Source organism: Herpailurus yagouaroundi, unplaced genomic scaffold, assembly GCF_014898765.1.
Source record: "Herpailurus yagouaroundi ecotype Mexico unplaced genomic scaffold, PumYag 142, whole genome shotgun sequence".
NCBI lineage: Eukaryota > Metazoa > Chordata > Mammalia > Carnivora > Felidae > Herpailurus > Herpailurus yagouaroundi.
In genome coordinates this window covers 37949143-37956641 of record NW_024412397.1, presented here as the reverse complement: position 1 = coordinate 37956641, position 7499 = coordinate 37949143, and the positions used below count along the sequence as shown (strand labels likewise).

The 7499-nt window shown below is 42.6% G+C and overlaps 1 pseudogene; it reads right to left on the bottom strand.

The window, feature by feature from the left end:
• Positions 1–208: 208 nt before the first annotated feature.
• On the bottom strand, positions 209–1518 carry LOC121032719 (Y-box-binding protein 1-like; annotated as a pseudogene).
• Between the last annotated feature and the right edge of the window lie 5981 nt (positions 1519–7499).

The following is a 7499-nucleotide window of genomic DNA, read 5'->3' as shown; positions in this document are numbered from 1 at the left end:
ATTTTTTAAGGTTTTTTGGGGGGGAAAAAATTTTTTTTTTTTTTTTGGTTTTAAAAAAAACCAGGCTTTTTTTTTTTTTTTTTTTTAAACACATTTGTCATCACCAAAAAGTGATGTCTTTAGGTGAAAATAAAAACCCCATGCTGCATAGACAATGCAGATCTGTTTATCTGGTCAGTGGGGAAAAAGCAAGCACTTACGGTCTTCAGCTCCAATCTTTTGCTCATTTCTTTGTTGGATGACTAAACCAGATGCTTGTAGCGATGGTAAGCTGGCATTTACTCAGCCCCGTCCTGCTCAGCCTTGCTAGCGGACGAATTCTCCACTGGTGGATCGGCTGCTGTGTCTCTTTGCCATCTTGTGGTTGAGGGTTTTCTGGGTGTCTGCTTCTCCGTAATTGGAAGTTGCGGCGGTACCAAAGCTGAGCTGGCTGCTGACCTTGGGTCTCATCTCCTCGCTCTTCCTTCTCTTCTTCATTGCCATCCTCTCTAGGCTGCCTTTAGCAAGGACCCCTGCAGAATCTTTGTCTGTAACCTCGGTGCTTAGTATGTCTCACTGGTCTACCTTGTTCTCCTGCCTGTCAGCACCTTCCATCACTTCCCCCTGCACAGGAGGCGCCGAGGACTGTGGTCTGCATCCACGAGGTCTCTGCTGGTGCTGAAGTGGGAACCTCCGCCTGTGCCAGGGCCAGTGCTATGGGGCCCGGCCTTCCGGAGCACTCTCCCATCCCTCTTTTTTTCTCCCACTTCCACTGTTGTAATTCTGCTGGGAATTGCGCCCCTGCCACATGGAGAGTGTCTGTAATGGTTATGGCCCGCTGCATATTGACTGCCCTGTGCTGGAAGTCCACCGGGGCCTGTCACGTTTGCTGCCTCGGCTCCCTTTCTCCTCCCACGACATCAGACCCCAGTCTCCCCTACTGCCTACACTGCGAAGGTATTTCCTGGGATTCTTCTTTATGGCAGTCTGGTGTACAAATACATCTTCCTCTGTGTCATTCCTGTTGATGAAACCACATCCGTTTCTTCCATTGAACCATTTGACTCTGTTGCCATGGGCTTCTTGTCCCCAGCGGGCAAGGTGCAGCCGATAGGAGGCCTCGTTCCCTGTGCCGCTGCCTGTGGTGCCGGGGTTGGTGCGTGCAGGGCTGCGGGCTGTGGTGATGGTGACTGGGTCCTGATGGTGACCTGGCCGGCAGCTGTGGCTCTGCCCAGGGTGTGAGGGTAACTAGGCCAGCTGCGGCGGGCTGCTCAGGGCTCTCTGGTGTCTGCTCTCTGCTCCCGCTACCGCTCAAACTCTAAAATAACATATGAAAAGATTTGGACTGAACTGTTTTGCTTAGGCTGGCAGGGTGGAGTGTACCAGGGGTTAACTTGACCCACACCTACAGAGATGCTCAATTGCCGGCCCTGACCCGTTCTGTTCTGATTTGCCAGCCACTCCCAGACTTGTGAGAAGTGGCAGTGACTAACCCGGTCATTCCATCACCGGGAACCTGAAAGTACTTACTTGCAGCATCACTTCCTCAGGGGTCAGACACTTATTAAAGGTCTTCAGATTTCTCCTAAACTTTCATCAGTGTCAGACCATCAGTTTGTTTAACAGTCAGACCTTAAATCAGTGATAACCAGCTCCTGCTTGTCCACTTGCCAACCTCCACAAACAAAAACAAAAAATGAATTTAGAGATGCTTTCTTCTCCTCATCTAATGTCCACATATCTCTTTTTAAAAATTTTAAATGTTTTTATTTATTTTGAGAGAGAGAGAAGGTGTGTGCAAATAGGGGAGGGGCAGAGGGACAGGGAGAGAGAGAATCCCAAGCTGACATGCAAGCCCCAACTCACAAACTGCGAGATCATGACCTGAGCTGAAGTCAAGAGTCGGATGCTTAACTTATGAGCTACCCAGGTAGGTGCCTTAATGTCCACATATTTCTGCGTACAGATACTACTGGGAAAGTAACAGTAAGGTAAAAAAAAAAAATTGCATTATTAAGTAATTGGAATTTTTCTTACTAGAAAAACAATAACATGTTTGTGTGGTGAAATATTGTTACAGTACCAAAAGATATACAATGAAAAGGAATTTTTCCATCTTGTTTTTTTCTTTTTGTAAACTTATAAATGGAACTCAGAGATATTTCTGGGCCAGATGAGAGTTGGTTCAAAAACTTTTGTGTGAATTAGAATATTATGAGGGAATATGATAATTAAGCTAGGAAAGAAACCCACCAATTGGATGTGATTTGCTAGTAGGCAGTTTTTAAAAGTTCAGTTTGGGGTGCATTTTGAGAATTGGAAGAAAGTAGGGAATATGTATTTTGGAAAGGGAAGAGTCTGTGGAGACCAGGGAAACAGGACGGACTTAGGGAGAACTTGGGACACTGAGCATTGGATATAGAGGTTAGGGTAGGGTAGCTTATGTCAGAGCAGAGAGAAGTGCACAGTCACTAAGCAGGAGTTTATTTGAGTCCTGAACTGGGCCAAACTTGTTTTCTCCAGAGATGCAACATGAAAGCTAAAAACAGTAGCTTGATTCAGATCGGGCAGAAAGATGGAAATAGGTAGTAAAGTCAAAGCAGACTTGGATTTAGTGACTTAGACTAGGGTAGTAAAAATAGAATTCCTGGAAAATATTGTTGAGGACTTTAAACCTAAACCTAGCCCACTGGATAACTTTTACACTGTTCTCCTACCTTTGAATATTCTCTGCCCTTAAATGCTCTTGAGCTGTAATAGAGTTCCATTTATGGACTTGACCCTTCTGTATGCCAGAGTATGCTGACCTAGGGAAAAAGGATTTCCACCAGAGAGAGAGAGTAAGAGAGGGAAGGTCTTCCCACTTTCTGTTCTGGTACAGATGGCACCAGTGAACCTGAGGTTATGCTTTTTTATCATGTAACTCTTTAGAAGAGGCCTCATAAAAATACTTGGCCTAGAATTTCACCAGGCAGAAATTCTCATTGGGAAGTAGTTGGTCTCTCTTCTTCCTATGTAACTTACCTCTCACATGGTGGGTGGACCAGATCTCTGGGGGCAGTCCTTCACACCCCTACACTGGAATAAACTTTATCCTGTTGCTTAACAACTTAGCCTTCTGGCTTCTCCCTGTACTTCCAGAAAAGCATCTTTCTAAGACTTGCCTTTTTCATTCTCACAGAGTCCCCATTCCACTCTTGAATCTTAGCACAGTACTTTCATGCTGTACTCCAGTGACCAATCTTAGTCCATTTCTCAGTTGAGATCTTTAGCTACAGGCGTAGAATTTAGCTCTACTAATGTAAGCAAGTAGTAGTTAATCAGAAAGGAATTGGAAACTTAAAGAACTGATAGGACTGCTAGAGAACCAAGGTTAGAAACAGGCAGAAGCTGGGGGGAGTGGTAGGAGGCTGCAGGGAGGGCTGCAAACTGCATTACAGGAATGATCTGGTCCGGATGTTTCCACTGGGATGATGAACTCCACCTCCTTATTTGAACTTTGCAGGTAACTTGCTCAAGATTTCAGGCCCCTGGAGAACACATCTGATTGGTTGAGCCTATGCCATGCTAGGTATACCAGTGGCAAGAGGAGGAATTTAGTTGCAGGAACCCTCCAGAATCCCTGTGGCCTCCATAGTGGGAAGATAGGCACATGGATTTACAATCTCGGCAAGACTATAAGGCAGAGGAAAGGAATTCTCCAAAAGGAAATTAGGAAGGGGAAACAGATGGGTGCTGGGCAGCTGAAAAGAAGTATCTTCTACACACCCATTTTCAACATGAAAAAAAGTCATAATTTTCCACATCATAGTAGTTCACTTGTATGAGACAAATAATAGCAGGAATGTATTTAGTACTTTGCTAAATACAATTTACACTCTGATCCCAGCCCTTTACTTGCTGCCCCTTTAATGTTCACAACAATATTGTGATGTGGGTAATCACTTGTGTGGACTTACCTGATAGCAGGTGTGAGAGCCAGGTGCAAACCCAAGTAGTCTGGTGCGGCACTGCCTCTATGCTATTTTAAAAATTACCATGAGTTAATACTTTTAGGTGAATATGGATTTTATTTTAGAGTATCTGTATATATTTTTAATCAGTGTTTCTCTCTCTCAGTACACATGCATGTTATATAATTTACTCAGAGTTAGGCAGTTTTTCAACTTCCCAAGGCTTCTTGGGCTGTACATTAGGAGTCACTGGCTGTCCTTGTAGTTAAATATGGCTCTTTCCCCACCATGGCTTCTAGTCTTCCCTACTGTGTGGCGGTTGGTGATGGACCTTGAATAATCTAAGGCAATCATGGAAGTCTTATTCCCTTTGCTAGGGATTGATTCAGAAATGGCATATTACCATTTTAGGCTGAAGGAAGTTTGCAGAAGCTTCTAAAAAAGACTTTTTCCTTGTCCTGTGCATGGGAAGACACTACCTCTCCATATGTGAATGTGAGGCTCTGAGCTGCTACAGCAGTCTTGTTATCAAACCCAAGGAGGAAACTAGCTCAAGAAGGTGGCAGAACTGAGGGAGTTGAAGAGGGGTGGAGCTAAAACTGCTAGGTTAAGCTGTCCCTGGATTTCATCCTACCCCTGGACTACCAGTTATGTGAGCCAGTAAGTTTCCTTACTTTTAAGCAGTTTGAGGTGTAATTTCTGTTCATTTAACAGCTAAAGTTATCCCAACTGATGTCATGATGCAGAATTACAATGAGAAGAGATAACAAGATCTTTCTGCTGGATGTTCAAAGTAAAATTATTAAGATACTATTAAATAGGCTAGTACCCTAACCTGGCAAGGTAGAGACTAATGTGAATCAGAGTTGAAAGGACCTGGACTTTAGTTTCTATTTTGCCATTAACTGTGTCACCAGATTTAAATTTCATTATCAGTAATGACAAGGAGGTTGCCCTGGATACATTGTAATGCACTTTCCATCTCAAATATTCTCAAATTTTGGAACCCATGAAAAATATCTGGTTAAACTTAATTATGAATTAAGAAGATGTTTTTTGAAAGGCAGTGAGCCGTCTTAGATTTTTACTATGATCTAGTAGTGCCAAGACACTCAATTTCTACAACTTGTCTATAAGTACCACTGGTGAAATCTTTTAACAGTATTATTAAAACCTTTTTCATTCTGAGGGCTTAAAACCAGAATGCTTTTTTTTCTTTTGGTTTAAGATTCTTCAGATTGTTCATATTCTCTCTCTCTCTCTCTCTTTAACTTTTTTTTTTTTTTTTTTTGTGGAATATATGTAGAAGTAGAATAGTATAATGAACATACGATATTTTCATCTTCTCACCTCAGGAATTATCAACATTTTGATAGTCTTAAACTCAGTAGCTTATAAGTGCTCACATTTGACTCTTCTAGACAGAGACTTTTTTCCACCTAAACTTTGGAGCTAAATTAGGCCTTCCTTGCTTTTAAGGTTTCAGTTGCCTGCCTGTGTTTATTTACTATTGTTCTTTTTGGCATCGAAAGAAGTTAAAACACCATGAAAACTTTATTTTAGCACTTATGAGCAAACAATTGTGAATATTTAGGCATTCATGTTTGTGCATGTCAAGGTAGGATGAGTCATACTGTACTAATATAAAACCCCCAAATCTCAGTGTCTGAACACAACTTGTTGGTTTTGTTACTGGTTGTCTGGGGACTCTGTTGTGCCTCATCCTCCTCAGGGACCCATACTGAGGGAGCAGTTACTGTTTTTGTATGTTGGGAGCATTGTCACAGAAGGATAGAGAACAGAGTAAATGGTGCACTGTCTCTTTAAGCTTCTTTGTGGAATTAAGGCATGTCATTTCTGTTCACAAGTCATGGATCAAAGAAAGTCAAGGGGACAGAAAAGTGCAAATCTGCCATTGTCTGTGGCAGACAGAATTTCTCAGAGAATCAGAGAAATTTGGTGGATAGCACTAATGACTATCATAGCGTTGTGATAAATAAAAACTCTCATCTGCCTTTGAACTTTATCTGTTAACAGCTCAGGCTTCAAGACTTAGTTACCCTTTAAGACCAAGTGTTGGCAGTGATATTAAAACTAACCTTATTGTATTCTTAACTGTTGCTTATTTTAAAGCTACTTTAACCAGTTCTAAAACATCCTCAAAAGAGGAAATGGCAGTTTCTAGGTTGGATCCCTGGTTCATTCTGGAAGATAAGACTTTTCAGTTCTCTCAGGTGATCTAGTGTCCCAGGGAAGGAGCAGAATAATTGTAGCTTCTTTACTTTGTGTTAACAGAAGACCTTGCTCAGCCCTGGCCCTCCTCCTTTTTAAAGTAGCATTTTGGATTTGAATTTTGACATGGGTAAAATCCCAGGTCAGACCATTGGAACGTTTCAAGTGGGGTTCAGGATTCTAGATCAGTTCTCTTTGTTTGTGTCCTTTACTTTTGGAGGCTGGGATTGAAACAAATAGATTCTGACCATCCCATATGAGTTATATCAGTCATAGCACCAGCCACATTTATATCATCTTCTGGAGGAAACTACCTAACCCTTACAACTACTGTTCATAGGTCCTCTTGGTTGATCATATTTTATACCCCTCAGAAATGTGTACCGGACCCAAGGCAGTCAGCTCACTAGTGGCTGCTGTGACATGATCTGGCTTGAAAAGATAAGTGAGGCCCCCTAGCTCTTCTCTTTTTCCAAGAAGTTAACTTAAAGATTGAGACAGAGGCTCTGAGTCTAACACCATGCCTTGAGAGAGTAAAAGCCATGATCATCCATAGACCATCTGAGGAAGTCTGAGAGAATGGTGGTGGGGATAAAAGAGAGCAGACAGAGCTTGGGGATGAGAAGAATAGGAAGCCAGCTCCTGGAGTCCTGTGTCATCGTACAGTCCTTGAGGAACACTCTGCTAATTCCAACTGCTGGGGTCCTTGTGTTCTTCAGAGCTTTTGCATTTTTGCTTCCCTCTGTGAGTCCTGGCCCTGTGTTCATTTCTGCCCTGCTTCACTTGGGATTTCTGGGTTTCTTGCATGCATTCTGTAGGATAGGATTCGTACTTGTTACAGAGACCCAGGTAAGAGTAGCTGAGAGATACTTATTTTTCAATGTCTAAATCTAGATGTAGACAGCTCGTGGCTGGTATCCATGATTTTCTGGATTCTTGGTTTTAGCTTTCTTTTTTTTTTAATTTTTTTTTTAACATCTTTCATTTTTGAGAGAGAGAGAGAGAGACAGAGCATGAGTGGGGGAGGGGCAGAGAGAGAGGGAGACACGGAATCTGAAGCAGGCTTTAGGCTCTGAGTTGTCAACACAGAGCCCAGTGTGGGACTTGAACCTATGGACCACGAGATGATGACCTGAGCTGAAGTGAGACGCTTAACCAGCTGAGCCACCCAGGCGCCCCATTGGTTGTAGCTTTCTTATCTGCCATCCTGGGGTGTATCTTCATCCTTATGGACTAAAATGGAGCTTGAGCCATCACATTTGTATTCCAATATGAAGGAGGAAGACCAGAAGAAAGAGTATTCTCCAGTCCTTTTAGATAACTCTAAAAGTTGCA